Source organism: Furipterus horrens, unplaced genomic scaffold, assembly GCF_987537825.1.
Source record: "Furipterus horrens unplaced genomic scaffold, mFurHor1.1.pri manual_scaffold_11, whole genome shotgun sequence".
Taxonomy (NCBI): domain Eukaryota; kingdom Metazoa; phylum Chordata; class Mammalia; order Chiroptera; family Furipteridae; genus Furipterus; species Furipterus horrens.
Window position 1 is genome coordinate 20,875,996 of NW_028327181.1, and position 17,644 is coordinate 20,893,639.

A 17,644-nucleotide genomic window follows, 5' to 3' on the forward strand; every position below is an offset into this window, starting at 1 on the left:
GGCCTGAGGCAGAGAGAAAGGCCACCCCACTTCTTCTTTCTGTGCCCCCCTCATCTGTGCGGGTGGCCCTCCGAGCCTGTCACAGCGCTGCAGCAAGCACCGTCTCCTTTCCTCGGCTTCTTGGCCGACCAACTAAGTGCTGTGTGTGTACAGGCGCAGGCGAGGGCTGTGGCGGCCTGAGCTCAGGTCTGTGAAACCCCAGCCGCGTGTATGAGAGCGCCTCCTGGGTGCCGGGCCGGCGCCGCGCGGGGCTCTTACCCTCTGCTCTTCTCTTCGCCCCCACGGGCTCCTGTCTGGGAGCCGCTGATCATCCTCATTTCACAGAGGCAGAAACTGAGCCTTGGGGAGTGTCCGCATCCTGTAGTCGGGCCTGGCCCAGGTGGTCCCAAAGCTGGTGCTCTCCGCTGGGAAGCCAAGGGGGTTTGGGAAAGAGATGACTTTTGTGCTAAGTCTTAACAGCAGATAGGGTTTGGGAAGGTGGGAACGCGGGGCCTGAGAAGTCAAGGCTGAGGGAACAGCAGGAGGGGTTGCGCTGGCAGACTGAGCTCTGGGGGTGGCTAGAACAGAAGGGCCCAAACCTCTCCATTGCGGCGGCTTTTGAAAAATGAATACAATTTATTTTTTAGAGCCTTTTGGGTTCACAGCAAAATTGAGTAGGAGTAGGGACATTCCCATATCTGCTCTTGCACCCCCCCCACCGCCTCCTTTACTGCCAACGTCCCCCACCAGAGTGATGCGTTTGTTATAACTGATGAGTATCCATTGACACATGGTCCCCCGTGGTCCACAGTTTACATCAAGGATCACTCTTGGTGCTGCCCATGCTGTGGGCTTGGACGAGTGTATAATGCGGAGTATTTTCACTGCCCTAAAATTCTCTGGGCTTTGATTGTTCATTCCTCCCCCAATCTCTACCCCTACAACAAGCATGGATCTTTTTATCTTCTCTGCAGTTTTACCTTTTCTATAATGTCATGTACAGTAGTTGGAATTGTTGACTTCTTTTACTTAGTAACATGCACTTAAGGTTCCTCCATGTGTTCTTACGGCTTAATAGCTCATTCCTTCTTAGTGCTGGATAATATCCTATTGTCTGGATGGACACAGCTTAATTATCTACTTACTCACTAAAAGGCTCTTTGGTTGCTTCCAAGTTTTGGCTGTTAAGCATAGAGCTGCTAGAAACACCCGTGTGCAGGTTTTTGTGTGGACACAACTTTTCAGCTCATTTGGGCCAATAGCAAGGAGTGCAACTGCTGCATTACATGGCAAAGAGCTTGTTTGCTTTGGCGAGAAACCAGTACACGGTCTTCCAAGGTGGCTGTAGCATTTTGCATCCCCACCAACAATGGAGGAGAGCTCCTGTTGCTCCACATGCTCACCAGCATTTGGTGTTGTCAGTGTTCTGGATTTTGGCCGTTCTAATAGGTGTGTAATGGTGTCTCATTTTAATCTGCATTCCCCTAGTAACATAGGATGTGAAGCATCTTTTCATATGCTTATTTGCCATTTTTGGTAAGGTGTCTGTTCAGCTCTCTGCCCATTTTTAACTTAGGTTGTTCACTTCATTATTGTTGACTTTTAAGGGTTCTCTGTATATTTTGGATATTGTGTCTTTTGCAAATATTGTCTCCCAGTCTGTGGCTTGTCTTCTCATTGTCTTCATGCAACAACTTTTGAAATACTGATTTTCCAGGCCCTTCTCCAGACCCGCTTTCTCTAGGGGTGGAACCAGAAACCCTGAGCTATGAAGATTCACATATAGAAAGTCCAAGGCCAGTGCTGGGGGCCTCTGCAAGGTGGAGCTGGAATACAGGAGATAGATCAGGGACAGAAGAGGAGGAGGTACTTGAATGCTGTGCTAAGGAAGGTGGTACTGAAGGCCCTCCTTCTTATGATAAGGTGCAATAGCATCTCATGCTAAATCTTACAAGCAATGGAAAGGCACTGAGGATTTTGAGGGGAAACCACGGTGTGATCTAACCTTTGTTTTAGAAAGAACATTCTGGTGAGAATGTATAGAAAATATTGTGGCTACTGGAGGCATTAGACCAGTTAAGAAATCATCAAAATATTCCTGGTGACTGGTGGTTAAGTCCCTCAGCTAGGACTGGGCAATGATGGAGAAATAGGTTCCATTCAGTTCAACACAACAAGTATTTCTTTAATATGTTTTCTGGACTGAGCACAGTACCAGGTTTTAAGGATCCTGCGGTGAAATAAAATATTGTCCCCTATCTCCAAGGAACTCACAATCTATCAAAACTCATTAAAAATAGTTAGGTTGAGAAAAAGGGAACTGGTAATTTGACAGTGTTATGAACTGAATTGTATCCCCCTGCAAATTTACATATTGAACTGCCCATGTGACTATATTTGGATATATGGGATTTATGGAGGTAAAGTTAAATAAAGTCATAAAGGCAGGGCCCTCCTTCAATAGGACTGGTGCCCTTATAAGAAGAGGAGGAGACACCAGAGGAAAGTGTCAGGTTCTCAGAGAGGAAGGGCCGTGTTAAGACACAGCAAGAAGGTGCCATCTGTAAGCCAGAATGAGAGGTCGCACTAGACATCAGTTTTGCCAGCACCTTGATCTCGGACTTCCAGCCTCCAGAATTGTGAGAAAATAGATGTCTGTTGTTTAAGCCAGCTAGTCTGTGGTGTTTTGTTATGGCAGCTGGAGCAGACTGATACAAAGTCTTAAATTCTTATTCATGGGGTCACATAGACAGTATTAGTCAGGCCACTGATTGTACATGTCTTGAGCTCAAAGGAAACAACATGGGATGGTGTGGGCTGCTTATATTAAGACAAATCAAGTGCAGAGAGAGAGAGAAGAAGGCCCAGAACCAAGCCTTAGAAATGCCAGCATTTCAGTGGTGACCAGGATTGGTAGGAACTCCTGTTTGGTTATAATGTTGATGCGTTGCTGACTTACATGGCACATGGCCCTTCTTCATCCTCATCTTCATTCTCAGAAGTATGATGGGGAAGAGAGTATAGGGTATCTGAAGTGAATTCTAGACTCACTGACAGAGCCAACATTCAGGTATGGAACCCATGGAGTTTTTTGATTTATTGTGAATTCATTTGGTCGTTGATTATTTGCTAGCTCAGTTCATCTGTTGGATCCTTGCATTATAAGTATTTAATGTTTTATATATTAGTGTTTTGTCTTTCATTAGAATAAAAGCTCCTTGTGGACAGGAGCTGAGTTGAACATCTCTGCTTCTGCTCTTTATCCTTAGCACTTGCATATAGCCTACCTTCCAGCAGGTAGAGGACAAATATTTCTTCTGGATGATTATAAGAAGAATGGTTGCACTTAGATAATCATTTTTTAAGCTTCGCAAATTAAAAAAATATTAGTCAAAACACGATACACTTAAAAATTACACTGTGCATTTTAAAGCATCAAAAGGGTATTAGTAGAAATCACAGTATTTTAAAAGACTCCTAAAATTAACAGTTCATGGCAATGGATCTCCTGATTCAAGAAAAAGTTGGGCACCAAACTAGATTTCAGAAAATGAGGCATGTGACAAGAGGAATCAGCGATGAATGGCTGTTGCCTGCAATACTATTTATGGCTCCCTGGCACCTCTCTGATGGGGTTAAATGTTCACATTCAGCCAGATTCTCCCCACTGACTCTGCAGGCGACAGCAAGCCTCTCCGAGCCCAGGGAAAAGGAGAAAACACTGTCTGCAGGAGTCCCAGGCAGGGGCAGAAGCATCTCCCCTCCCCCTCCCACATCTGAAGGGGCTTCCCTCTGGGAGTTCAGGTCAGCCTGACCCTCCAGCCTTTGGGCTGGAGAATCCGGCTGCTTCTGTACCACATAAAAAGGGCAAGTGCATTCATTATTATTATATTATTATACAATGTATAATATATAATAGCGATTATGCTGTCAGCGGCCAGAGTCTCTGACCACAGATCAGAGGCTAGGGTGACATAAATCCACCTAGTGAAGTCTTTGGAGATTCTATGTGAAGGTGAGAGGATTCAATTTTGTCTCTAATGGAGGCTCTCGGCGAAGAGTTTCTTCTACAGGCAACTTTGAGTTTAAATCTGAGGGGACTGGGAGGATCTGGACAAACAGTATTCGGTGTATCTGGGGTGTGATGCTAAAAAGGCCACAATCGCCTCTTCTGAGCCATAAAATGCTAATGGCTCTCAACCCTGCCCGTGATGGGGGCAGATGAGGAGTCACCCAGAGGCCTGGAAAGAGGGAAGGGGCCGCCTCCAACTTCTGGGGTCAGATTCTTTACAGAAAACCTGGCCAGCTTGGGTTTCACTTTCTGCTTCCCTGCTTCCATCAGTGTCTTTGTCTGGGCTTTATCCAGGCCCCCTGCCTGCTCTGAGGTCAGAGGATCAATGGCCGCCTGACTGGGGCTGAAATGGCTCCTCTACGGGGAGCCAACAGCAAATTTCAGAGAGGCAGAGCGGGTCCTCTAGTCCCTTTATGCAGAGGGCCATGTGCCGAGATGCGAAGCAAGCAAGACAGCATCTGTAGGTGCTGGGCGCGCTCACCAGCACTGAGCAGCACTAGAATCTGTGGAATGCTCCCACTGGCCTTCGTGTTAGCAGGCACTTAGATTAATGTCCTCCCCAAAGTGGATGAAGCCACCCCGGCAGGCCCAGGTTGAAACAGCCCAGCTGGTCTCCCTTTATAGTGCATCAACCCGCCCCCCCAGAACCTGGGGACTTTTTAGAATGAAAACAGCGGGGCATAGAACAGGCTTGTCAGGTATTTGCAAAGAAGTGATTTACTGACAAAGCCTCTACACCCTTTCATCTCTCCCTCTGCCCCCACCCCCCACCCCCATCACACAGTGTCTCCCCTGAACCAAACGCCCCAGGAAACTCACAGCAGAAAAAGCTCTTGAGAATAGGAATAACTAACCGGAGTTTCATCTGAACACCTTTTTTCTGGGGCAAGGGGAACAAGAATTATTCAAATGCAATCATAAAAATGAGGCCAGCCTGGCAGGAATAGGGAGGGGGTGGAGGACGGAGTGAAGATGGAGGTAAGGATTTCTTGCCAGTTTTTTTTAAGTTTCGTAATTTCTGGGGAGTTTTCTTGGTGTCCTCATCTCCATCCGCTCAGCACAGGATGTCTCAGAACTCTGCACGGGACCAGGGGCTGTTTTCCCGAGGTTGGGGGGGCGGGGGGGGGATCCGCCGCGTTCCCACCATTTGAGGTAACCTCACAGTCCGAGGCTTTCTCTCCAGCGCGGTTCTGCGCCCGCCCGCGGGAGCAGGCTCCAGCCGGGTGTCTCAGAAAAGCCTCCAGCAGAGGGAGACACTCCGGCGGCTCCTCCGCATGGAAAGCGCCGGGCCGGAGCGGGTGGGGGTGGTGGGGGTGGGGAGAGGGGGAGTGGGGAAAGGGGAGGTGGGGGGGCGGGGGCGGGTCCCGGAGCGCTGACGTCCTGAGCAGTGCTGGGAAGTATAGGCTGTGTTGTCACGCCGGTGTCAGTCTGATGAAGATTGGCATCAGGTAAGCTGTCATTCATTTCCATGTCAGAGCCGCTTCTGCAGGCGGCGCGGCTGCGGGCGGCTGCCTCGGAGCGCGCGTGTTTTATTCCGGTCCCCAAGCCGGAGTATTATTCATTGCGACAGGGCGAGGAGGAGAGCGAGCGAGGGAGGCAGCGGGAGGAGAGAGGGAGGCGGCAGGGAGGAGGGAGCAGGGAGCGGGAGGGAGCGCGCAGAGAGAAGCTGGGAAAGCGCCGGCGAACGCGGAGCGGGGCGAGGCTGGGGAGGAGGCGGTCCAGCGTCCGGCCGCCCGGCGCGCAGCCCGGGTTGCGGCTGCCTAGCCCTTCAGGGCAGGGGCTGGGCGCGCATTGTCCGCGCAGGAGGAGGACCACCGGCCCCGAGGCCCTGTAGCAGGCGGGCGGGCGGGCGGGGAGCTGCGCCGGGGACCTAGAGCAGGGACGAGCGCACTGGCCGGAGCCCGGTGTGGGCTGGTCGGAGCCGAGCGCTCCTACAGCGAGGCCGGCTCCAGGTTCGTTTTCTCTCGGCTTCGGGCGCCCTTTGGGCCGGCGCTGCTGGCGCCACCAACCTGGGACTGTCTTTGAGCGGCTGGAAGCCGGAGCAGCCCCAGAGTCGGGCCGCGCCGCGACCGGCCTCGGGGAGTAGGGTTTGCAGGCGGATCGGAGGGGACTTCGGAACACGAGTCAGGGAAGCTGGAATCCCCGGGGCCAGTTTCGGGGTCCCAGCCCCGCAAGGAGCGTTGATTTGTAGGGTTATGGGCTTTGGGCGGATTTTTGGGAGTCCTTGGTGAGATGAGGGAGGCGTGGGGTCCCCTGCGAGGTTTGGGAGTTAGGAGTTCTGGATCTATCCTCCTGGCACGAGCTCCTGAAACGGGGGTGGAAAGCAGAGGTCAATGGGCAGGGTCTCCAGTCTGCCTGGCAAGTTTGTGGCTCTTTCGGGTTAGGTGTGCGGGCTTTCCCAGCTCCCAAACCCGAGGAAGAAACGGGTGAAGCGGGCTTCCTTTTGGGGTCTCAGAGGTGCCTGCGCGGCAGGGAGACCTGGGCTCGGGCTGGGAGTGGTGGTGCATTGGCCCTGAATTAGGGCTGGGGTTCGGGACCAGGCTGGAGTTCGGGTTTTAGGGTGCAGGCGGATTTCAGAAGCGTGACTGAAGGGCCACTGAGTAGTTTAGGGATCGAATCTACACCCCGGCCAGAGCAGGGGGCTGGAGGTGGGAGCTGGGGGCCTGGAGTTCATCTGAGGCTGGAGTCGGAGGAACGGGTGGCTTTCTTTAGGAGTTAGGCACAGGATTACGGCTTTTTATCGGGGTTGAGGCTATTGAAATTTGGGGGTGATCGTGCGCGCTGGTCCCCATGCTCCGTGTGTGGAAAAGCATGAAGGCAGGCAGTGAAAGTAGTTGATCCGAGTCATGGCAGGCGAGTCCCGAATTTCTGCTGCTTCTCCCGGAAAGAGCATCTGGAAGAGAGGACTTGAGGCGCACAGGACCCGGTCCTAGGAGAAAGGTTCCAGAAAGCGGACAAATCAAAGGGACGTTCTGGGTGAAGCGACACGGCGGCCTCGCAGGGCTCGAGGTGGATCCGAGGACCATGGCGGCTCCTCGGGCTCCGGGAGTCACTCGGGGGTCTGCGGGCGCGGCGCAGCGGGGTGTGTTCGGGTTGCCCGCAGGGGCCGCGGCCTTCGAGGGAGCGCCACCAGCGAGGTGCCGCATCGCGCCCAGGGAAGTCTGGGCTGCGGCCGAGGGCCGGGAGGGCTCCAACTCAGGAACCCTGACTTTACTTGCCGGCCCTGGACCCTCAAGCACCGCGGCCCGGCCCGGAAGTCCACGCTCGGGGCCGCAGTAGCGATGTTCCGCCTGGGAAGCGGGGAAGCGCGGGGTCCCCTACCCTCACCCTGTTGTCCCGGACTTCTCCAGCATGTTAACTTCTCGGATATCAAACGCTCTCCAACTGGTGGAAGCAAAAAGCTTCGCTTTGTAGACAGCTTTAGTGACCCCCTCCCGCAAACTGAGAAAATGATGGTATTCAAACACAAAAACAAATTACGCCAAGCCTAACCCATAGACCTCCCGTTTACTCTGCCATTCTGGCCTTCGCGAGGCCTCGGGACCTTGGGGGAAGGGAAGGGTCTCCGGTTTCTGGACTCTCGACCTCCCACTCGAGCTGCACCCCCTACTCAGGCTCAGGCCTAGCTCCGGGCAGGGAGAGAGACTCGACCCGAGAGGGGGGTTGTTCCTCTGGCTAACTGGGGAAGCAGTGTGTTGGGGGTGTACTGGAGGGAGGTTTGAAATTTCCTCTTCGAAATCTTGAGTTCAACCTCCCAGCCCTCGCACCCTCGCTGAGGCTGCCGGACCGCGCTACCGGGGCGCAGAAGACGCGCGCCCCACGAGTGGCCATAGCTGCCGGGGCGCGGCGACCGCCTGCGGCGGAGCTCCACGCTGTTGTTCTGCAGGCTTGGAATTCTTGCACTCTCTCCCGCAGGGAGCCCGAGTGCAGGAGGGAGCGGTGACCCTGCGGAGACTCCGGGTCCCCGCCTCTCCTTTGTGAGCTCGGGAGACATGAAAGCCGAGGGAAAGAGAAGCTGCTTGGAATAAGGGCCGGGGGTTACTGGCGAGAGATGGGCCGGCCACCGCTCACAGTAAAATGCCTCGTGCAAATTGCACTGAAGTGTACCGAACTCGAGACTGGCTGTTTTATGATCCTTTCTGGGAGTTTACTGCTCTCTGCTTTTAAGTCTATAGATTGCTTTAAGTTAATGAAAGTGCTGCTTTCAAAAGGGGCTTTTATTGTGGGGCCGTGATGAGTCCAGTACCTCCCCCTTACTCTTCCAAAACGGGCCTGTTTACAAAGAGAGTCTGCTGGAGTTCCCACATGGACAGCGCTTGGGGCAGGACGCCATGTGACAATGATGATTAATAAAAACCAATGTCCAAGTAATTCAGAAAGTCGAGTTTACTTCTTTTCCAGTCCAGTGCCATATGCACATTCTTGTCTTGCCTTCTGGACTTTCACGGAGCCTGACTTGAAATGTTGCTGGGTGCCCCTGCCTTACGCCCCTTCTCAGCATTGCTTTCTATAGGCCTGACCCTATTCAATTAAACTCAAACTGGATTTCAGGATTTCAACTGGCTGCCAAATCAAACTGCAACTAAAATATTTACTTGGGCACTGGGGGAGGGGCTTTGCCTTGCTTTTAGTAAGATGGGTGTGTTAAAATGTCAGGGAGAACGTCTGGAAACCCTGAGAAGAAACGTGGAAAGCTATTTTTCAGCACTTTTTCCTTTTCCAATCTGTTTGGCACAAAAGGTGAGATACAAAGTTTTTTTGACTCAGTCCTAACACAGAAACTGCAGTGAGGCCGGGCTGTGGTTTTGACCGCATGTCATAACCATTTAAACTGTGGTTAGTTGTTCAAAGCTTCTCCAAGCTGGGTTTCATTAACTCTACACCAGTTGCCTGGAAGTTCAGTAGCGATAAATTGTATAAACACATTTGAAGTAAGTTAGTGATGAAATAAGGAGAATTACTGTCTTGTGAGCGGAGAATCCTGAATTCATGGAGTTCTGGCTTAACTGGAAACATACCTCCCCTCCCCTTGGCCTTGATGTTTATGAGTCCACCGGAGTGTGTGTTAAATTTCTTTCTGCCATGTCCATCTTCAACCTGGGGCTGTAACTCATTAGGGACCAAGGCATGCCTCGAAAGCAAAAAAGTTGAGTTTTAAAGGGGCTTCTATTAGCCTGGTTTAGAAACCAAACCAAACCCATCAACCTGACTTCCTTACTCTGGGTGAATGCAACGCGCAACGTGAACAGCGGCAGAGCAGACCAAATTAGATTTTTAAATGTTAGCGGCTTAATAATACTGTGTTGTTAGCAATTGAATTTGTTTTTATTAAAGAAACAACCTATAAAATTTATAGGTTTCCAGCATGTTGCAAGATTTCTATGATATTTATTTAGCACCTGCCCCCCCCTTCTATCTCCAATTTCAGACTTTTGTTCCCTATTTACTTAATTTGGAGCACATTTTCTAAATTAGTTGGAGGAAGGTGAGAAATTCTGTTCTAAGTTTTCCTTTTCCTATGCCGTGTGGCACAAGGCCTGCGATGCTGAGATATATATAAACGTGTGATGCAATTGCTAGAGGTGACGGCATGGGAACCAGAACGTCTGATCAAACAGAATGCCGTTCAGAGTGTGGAGAGGGGGCAAGTGAATCATCGGGAGCCACCATTAGCCTTGAGTCCAGCCAACATGCCACACTTTGTATAAAACACTTCACAGGAGATCCATGACTTATTGAAGATTGAATTCTGTTGAGAAGCAGAATTTAGAGGGAGGAGCCGCACTGGCTGGGTTCTGGCCAGGCTGCTTGGCCAGCTTGTGGCAGTGGTCGTCAGCTAATTTAATTACATCTAATACCCAGTGGGGACAGAGGAAGGAGATAATCAAGGTTGGCAGGTCATCACACTGAGCTAGTATTTAGGCTGAAATTTGGGGGCCTGGATAGCTTTATACCTTGTTACTGCCTGGGTGCAGGACTCCAGCAGGTCATTTCGCTTCTGGATCTTGGTTTCTCCATCTGTAAAATGAGTGTATCACATGAATCGCTCACTTCTGGGTTCTGAGTAGTCAATCCTACGGGAATCTACTGGGTGCACTCTAAGTGACAAAGGGAATGGAAGCAGGAAGGCTTCTGAGCAGCAGTCCCAATCTTCAGGGTGATTTCTGTCCCTGTGTGGCTCCACAGCCTTTCCCCATAATTCTCAGGAGTTCTAAGAAAGGGTTGACCTCCTGCCTTTCTTTACATCCTAGAATTTGAAAACCCTGCTGAGATTCCCAAAACCACCTGCACTTTATCAGGAGGGACAATTAAGTTGCCGCACGGAGGGACCTGGCACGCTTACTCCCAGTGGTGCTACCTGGAATAGATCAGACGAACCCAGAATCTGACCTATCAGAAATCCAGCCCCTTCTCTCTGCCATTGGGAAGAAGAGGCCTAAGCGCCAACTGGTGTGTGACATCTGGTCATGCTGGGGGTGGGGTGGGCGCTGGTCCCGAGCTAGCCGCTGCCTGACCCTCGCTTAGCAGTCTCCATGCTGGCAGATCAAAGCAGATTCTGGGCCAGAAAAGCCCAAGAAGTTACGCCCGGCACTTACACAGAAGGGTATGCACTTGGATGCTCCTTCCACTCCTCTGCCTGATTTTTCAAAGCCAGCCTTGGTTCTGGAGATGTGGCTCCAGGGGAAGGCTCGCCTTTAATTCTCCCTCATCTGTGGGGACTTCTTGGGGTAATTTTTTCTTCTCCATAGCCTCCTCCTGCAGTCACGGGCAGCATCTGAGTCTCTGTTCTGATTGGGGGTGAGAGCCCATTTGAGGGTAGAAGGAGCAACTGGTTTGCTGAGAGAATGCATGAGAGTGGGCAGGCCCAGTCCTTCCACCGGACCCTCCCGGGAGGGAGGGAGAACCAAGCCCTAGACGCGTGAGGAGAACTTGCGGCCTGAACTAGCTGCAGAAGCCGTGTCTTCAGGGGGACCTGCTGTTTGGCTTGGAAGCCTCACCGCAGGCCCTGCCTGCCTGGGTTTCTAATTACACGAAGGACGTTTCTGCTAAGACCTATCTCACTAAAAACACATCCCTGTGTGTAATAAGAAACCCTAAACCAGGCAGGATATTTTAAAACTGAAGCAATGAAGATTAGATTAAGTCTCCACCAAACAGCTTCGTTCTCGTATTATTTTTGGCTGGAATGTGGAAAAAAGCAGCTGGCCCTGGGGCCCCGAGCAGACTGTGAGGGTTCCGATGGAGCTGGGGTGGGTGGCGTAATTGTTAGTTTCTCTGCTTCATAGGAATGTGGCCAATTTCACTACAGCTCAGTCAAGGCAGTGGGGGTCTGAGGGAGCCCCAGGGTTGGGGAGGAGCCAAAGAGTGGCCCAGAATCAGCAGGTCGCAGAGCACTGAGGACACTTCTAAACTCCCCCCACGTTAGGGTCTAGTCTCTTGTGTTCAGCTTATGCTTCCAGTCCACATCCATTTTAGGCCCAGGAAGCCCGTCCATTCTTCACCAGGCCTTTGGAGGAACTTGCATGTGTTGGGTGCCTTTCTAGGTGGAGAGAAGGAACATGTAGTCATCCAAGGGTTCCTGGAAATGGAGCCCAGTGCCCTGGCATCACAAGCCTTGTCCTTTGCTGCTGGGGAGAGGCAGGATGGCGCTCCCTCATTCAGCAAGTGTTTAGGCAGCTCCTAGGAGTGGGGCACAGTCCTAGGCATCGAGCATGAAGCAGCAGCGGCAATTGGAACCCACCCATGTAACCATCGAGTCCTTGTTCTCAAAGCGCTGGCCTGCCGTGCAGACAGAGCAGAGCGTGGGCTTAGCGTCAGATAAAACTGCCTTGGGAGTCTGCCTCTGCCAGTTACTGATCAGACAGATTTAGGCAAGTTGTTTAACATCTCTGATTCCATTTCCCCCCTTGTAAAGTGAGAAATAAAAGTACAAACATCTCTGATTCCATTTTCCCCCTTGTAAAGTGAGAAATAAAAGTACAAAGCTCTCAGGACTGTGGAGCGAGCATTTGTTGAGTTCCCAGCATGGTGTTGGGGACACAGAAGAGACTCCATCACGCTCCTCCCCCTCCCTGTCCTGTTGGACTGAAGAGCCAGTGGCTGGTCTACCCCCCTTCCCACCCCCTTTCCTTTTTGCTCCTCTAGGACACGGCCTGGCCCTTTTACAGGTCACTGGCACCATCAGAAAGCGGTGGACAAACAGCTGGTCAGGCTGTGGCCTGGTGCCACCTGTTGCGTGCAGACTCCACAGGGCTGTGGTAGAAATAGACCTGTCCTCAAGGAGTGGACAAACACCACACACACAAACATGTCAGAGACATACTGAGGTGATGTGAAAAAAGGCACAGATGGTTATAAGCCAGAAGAGGTACAGGTGGGATTGGTTGTTGCTGAGTGACAGTGAGCAGGTGACCAGGGGGACTTCTAGAAGAGGTGAGCTCTCAGCAGTGCTCCTTAGGATTGCTGGGGGGCAGGCTGAACTAGACTGAAGAGCTCAGCCCCCTCTGAGCGCGCCAGGGGGCCAACTGGGCCACCACTGCCTCTGGGGTGCCACCAGGGCCTCCCTGCGGGGTACTGGCCTCTGTCCCACAGGGAGGAATTCCTAAGAGGATTTTCATGCAGACTTCTCAGTAGGTAGAACGTCCACAAACGACAGTGCAGGAAGCAAACTAATTCCCTTCCTCACTCCAGCACAACTCTCTAGTCTCCCTGCTTTTCCTAAGCGAAGAGAGCAGACATCGTAGCCCTCACCTGGCCCGCCCAGGGACCTTGAATCTAACCAATGTCAGAGTTGTGGGGATGGCAGAGAGCACAGGGATTTGGACTGGGCATTAGAGGATGGTGGACACTGGCTGTTTGTGACCTCCAGCAAGTGACTGGCCTTCTCTGGATGTCAGTTTCCTCGCCTATTCAATGAGGAGCTTGGAGTTGCTCTCAGAAGCCCCCTTCAGCTCAAGGTTCCACGATTCTGTGTCTCCCCCTAATTGTATTGTTTCATGACTGAGCAATCATGGACCCCCTCCCCCCAGCAGCACCCCAGGCAAGCATGACCACACACAGCTGCAGAGGCCGGACTGCCAGGGTGTGGTCCCCTGAACCCCTGTGTTGAAGGGTCCCAAGACTGTAGAGCAGGTTGGCTTTGACTTGACTTCCTGGGGCCAATGCATGTGTCCTAGTGAGAGGAGCTGACTCCACCAGGGCAGCATTTTTAGTCTTGAAAACTCACTGGCCTCCTCCTGAAAAGTGATGTTGGTTTCTTTTGTTGCAACAGCGTGGTGTTGGGAGAAGGAATTCAGGCTTTGGTGTAGGATTCTCAGTTCCGACCCTGGTTCTGCTACTACTAGGCTGTGCGGCCTTAGGCACATCATTTAACCTCTCTGGGCCTCAGTTTTCTAAGCTCTATTGTCAAGATAATAATAATACAGAGTATTGAAGAAATGATCTGAAAGTGCTTAGCATGCGGTAAGCTCACGGTGGTTATTAGTTTTCTTTCCTAAGAAAGCACATTCTCATGCACTTGCTCCTTTGATCCAGTTAACTTTGTGAAGCAGGGGAAATGGGTATTGTTATATCATTTTTAAAATGAGAGGAGATGGGGCTCCGAGAGGGGCGACCATGGTGGGTCTAGGAAGGGAGTGTGATGTGCCTGCCTGTTCACAGGGGAAGCGCGTTAATTAAGCTGGCCCAGGTCTACCTGTGACTACTATGGCCTTTTCTTTGGCCTTTTGGAGACAAAGCAAGTGCCTTGCTGAGCTCTGAGTGCTGCTCTGCCCTGAGATCCACCTACTTCTCTCCTGAGAATCTCTTAAAGGGAACCAGAACACATCTCTCCCATCACCCACACCTTTGTCTGGCAAACACGGGGCGAAGTTATCGGCTGTTATGGAAACAAACCTAGAAGATCTTTTTTTTTTACTTCCACAAAGCCTTCAGTGACAGGTGGGGCTGGGCTGGCCAGCACAAAGACAGAGGTGGTGGTAGATTTAGGGGCAGGGAGGTGTAGCGATGGCGGTGGCTGTTGGTGACAGAGCCACTGTGCAGCCTTCCTGCCTCTATCTGCCAGCTGAGCGGTACGGGGTCTGGGAGAGGTGAATGTCCCCAGGGGTTGACACCCACAATGGACCCACTCACAGTGCTGAGAGACACCAGAGGACGTTTAGCCTGTTAGTAGCGGCCTGCTGACTCTGACGAGTGCGGCATGGGCACAGTCTCCCTGATTCCGGGAGCCCCACCGTCAGAGGTTCCTCTCAGCGTCCTCCCTCAGACAGCCTGTTGTCACTGTGCTGCTCTGTCCCAAAGCCTCTGCTCAGCTGTGAGGGTACAGGGCTGCTCCTGCCCTTCTTGGGAAGGCCATGCTCCCTATGGATTGTGGGTTCTAGTTCTGGGTCAAAGGCAAGAGAGGCCCAGAGGTTCGGGCTGTGTACCCAAGGCCCACGGTCCGAGGTGCTTACTCTCCCTCCCGCCCACAACGTGGCCGGGGCCCACGGGGTAATGAATGCCCAGTTGTGGGCTGTGTGGGGTCAGGTCTTTCTCCTCAAAGCCATGCTGTCTCATTTGGAGCCTGAACACATCACATCAGCACGAAAAGCTGTGTGACTCTGACACTCTTATGCCTTCCTTGGGTTGTAGCATCATCATTTCATGTTACAGTCAGCTTAGATGAGATTACCCTCAAGCCCCCTCCCTAGGTCTGTAGTCTGTGACTAGGCTAAAGTGCGTGGTGCGGTGGTGGCAGGGTATCAAGCGATGACTGGCCCAGTCGTGCGGGGGCCTGTCTCACTCTGCATAGGTAAGTGCCCTGGGAAGGTGTAGATGTAGTGGCCATGGGCCCCACTGCGGGGGCTGGGAGACCTCTCGCTGGGGGGGCCCTTCTGAGTCCTCCAGGCCACGGGGACAGAAATGGAGCAGGAGATCCAGGTGGGGTGGGCGTTCAGTGCTGCTGCTCTCATGTGGCCCATGTAGAAGTGGTGGTCTTGCCCTGCTGCCATGGGGGGAGCCCTCTTTGGGCCCCTCCCCCACGACACCTCTCTCAGCTCCGGGAGGAGAGGGCTAGACTCAAGGAGGACAGCGGTTCCCTGGGCCACTCCTACTGTGACATGACCTGGAGGAAAGCCAAGGAGCTCTATGGGCACCCCCAGCCTTCCCTGGAGCCCATTCCCAGGGACAGTGACTTGCTCCTTGCCCGGGCACAGCTCTCCTCGGGAAGGCACCCCCATCCATTAGAGCCTCTTAGTGGCAATGAGATGAGACTGCTGTCTCCTGCCGACTTCCAGGTTGTCAGGAAAGCCCCTTTCCAAGCTGAACATCTGGCCTCCTGGAATACTTCTCAGTCACTTCCATTGGATTTGCAAGGAAGGGCAGAAGGAGAGCTTGGGTACTCTGGGGAGTGCCATTGGCTGCAGGGGGGCAGGGAAGAGGAGAGCCTCCCGGGCATTGTGTTCGCACTGCGCCCTGGTGCTGGGCCCCTGCCTGGCCTTGTGGACCTGGACTTCCTCTGGGAGGGAGGCCTGCTGCCACAAGCTGCTCACAGACTGAGGGAGAGGGTTTGGCTGACTGTGCTTTTTGGGTAGCGGAGCAAGGCCACAGCTGGGAGGCTCCTTTGCTGTGTGCTGGGCCCTGTGTTGGGGGCTCTTGCCTCTGTGTTATCCAGTGGGGCTCAGAGAGGAGAGAGAATCGCCCAAGGTCAACCCCGCTGGTTCTGTGTGATCCTGGGCCCAGTGGCCTTTGCAGCCCAGCTTTGCTGCCTGCTCCAGGCAGGTGTCTGTCTAGGGGAAGGCTCCTGGGTCCCTTGCTGCCTTCTTTTTCTACCCCGCTGCCAACCAGAACCCCTGCTCCACTCCATACAGGGCTCCGTGTATGATACTGGGCTCCAGCCTGGGTAGGTCACCGTTGGTGTGACCAGGATTACTGGGGAAGGCCAGGGCAAAGCAAGCCAAAGACGGGCTTGAGGCTTGACTCAGCCAGATGCTCACTGGGTGGCCCGAAAAGCTGGTCCCCTTTTCCTCATCAGTAACTGATGGTCATAGGGCTGCGGAGAGTTCATGGATGTGGATGTATCATGCACATTACACACACACAGCTGAAAGCACCTACATCATGTCTGGCCTGTGATATGTGGGGAGGAAATTGGTTGGCACAGACTCTAGGGTTATTGTCAGATTAATGTAGAGCATACACACGAGCGTACACCCCTCTTGTATGCACGCTGTGATGACAGTTTATTTAAGAATGAAAACCTGACCTGCCATGACTTCCCCACAGCCGGGGTGTGGACTGTACCCTCTGGCGTGTTCCAGATTCTGGCAGAGAGCTCATGAACCTGAATGGTGTGCCTGCTATGTGCTTATGACTTCCACCTAATGTGGTACAGGGGCCTCCCGGGGCCTGGGGTGTGGGCGGTGGCCTCTGCCAGGTGCCATCAGGCCTTGGGTTCTTCCCTGCTCGTCACATTTATTTAGTTGATTTCTGCTGAGCACCTTCTATGTGTCAGACCCCGCAGACGTACTGGGGACATGACTGTGAACTATTCAGCTGGGCTCCCAGCCAGTCGCGTTCACAGTCTGTGGGGGAGGCGGGTGTCCAAGTTCTGTAGGTAATGAGAGCAGCCGGGACAAGAGCCATGGAGGAGTCCAGGAAGGCACGAGAATATGGCTGGGGCGGGGGTAACCTCCCCTGGTGGTCTGGGAGGGCCCCCTGGAGTTCTGGTCCTCCAGCGAGGGCCTCCCAAGGAGAGAGTGGCCATGGCGGGATCCCCACATCCTAGTTCATCTCCTGTCGCCACCTTCCTGGCGCACTCAGCTCCAGACCTGCCTGTGGTGACCGGAACAGGGCGGCCCCGACCTCAGGGCTTTTGCAATTGCTGTCCCCTCTGTGTGGAGCGCTTTCCCCAGGTATCCACCGGGCTTGCTCTCTCGTTTTTTCTAGAGATCCTCTCCCATGTCCCCCCTACCCCCACAGTGAGGCCTTCCCTGACGCCCCATCTAAGTGAAATCCCCTTTCTCCCATCCTTTGCTCTCCCTGATCCCCTTTATTTTCCTCCAATAATGATCCAATTTCACACTTTTTTTTTTTTCAGTACTATAATCCAGAGCAGTGCTTGTGTGTCATAAAGCCCAGTCCATGTTTGTGGGGAGCGGGCTGCCTGTGAAATGATTTGGTTGGTCCATTTAAAGATGCTTTTTCTCTTCTTCTGAAACTGACTCAGTGCATGACAGAACTGGAAAGAGCTAAGTAATTGGTCTTCGAATAAACAGAGGCCCAGAGAGGTCAAGGGGTTTGGGGAAGACCACAAAGTACAAAGTCAGGATGAGAACAGAGGCTCCTGGGACTCACTATAGAACTCTGTCTGCAAAGTTCTGGGTTCTCTGCAGGACATAGCTCCTGGGGGGAGGAGGGCTTTGCTTTGTAAGCTCCCAACTTCCTGGGAGTTGGGGGGTGGGAGTGGGGCAGGGGGATGACCTGAGGGCTCTGGCTTCCTTGAATTCTGCTCCTGGGGCCACATGGCCTGAGGAGCTGTAATTTCATTCCAAGATTTCTGTTGCTGCTGCTGAGCTCCTGGGAGACATTTGGGGGTGACTTTAGGTGTGTTGGTAA

General features: G+C 52.8%; 1 protein-coding gene across 1 annotated transcript in view; it reads left to right on the forward strand.

Annotated features, from left to right (window-relative positions):
• Positions 1-5,441: 5,441 nt before the first annotated feature.
• PKNOX2 (PBX/knotted 1 homeobox 2) overlaps positions 5,442-17,644 on the forward strand; it is a 239,233-nt gene continuing 227,030 nt past the window's right edge. Inside the window, exon 1 of the mRNA XM_090290476.1 lies at positions 5,442-5,499. The gene's annotated coding sequence lies outside the window, so the exon portion shown is untranslated. The remainder of the gene's footprint in view (positions 5,500-17,644) is intronic.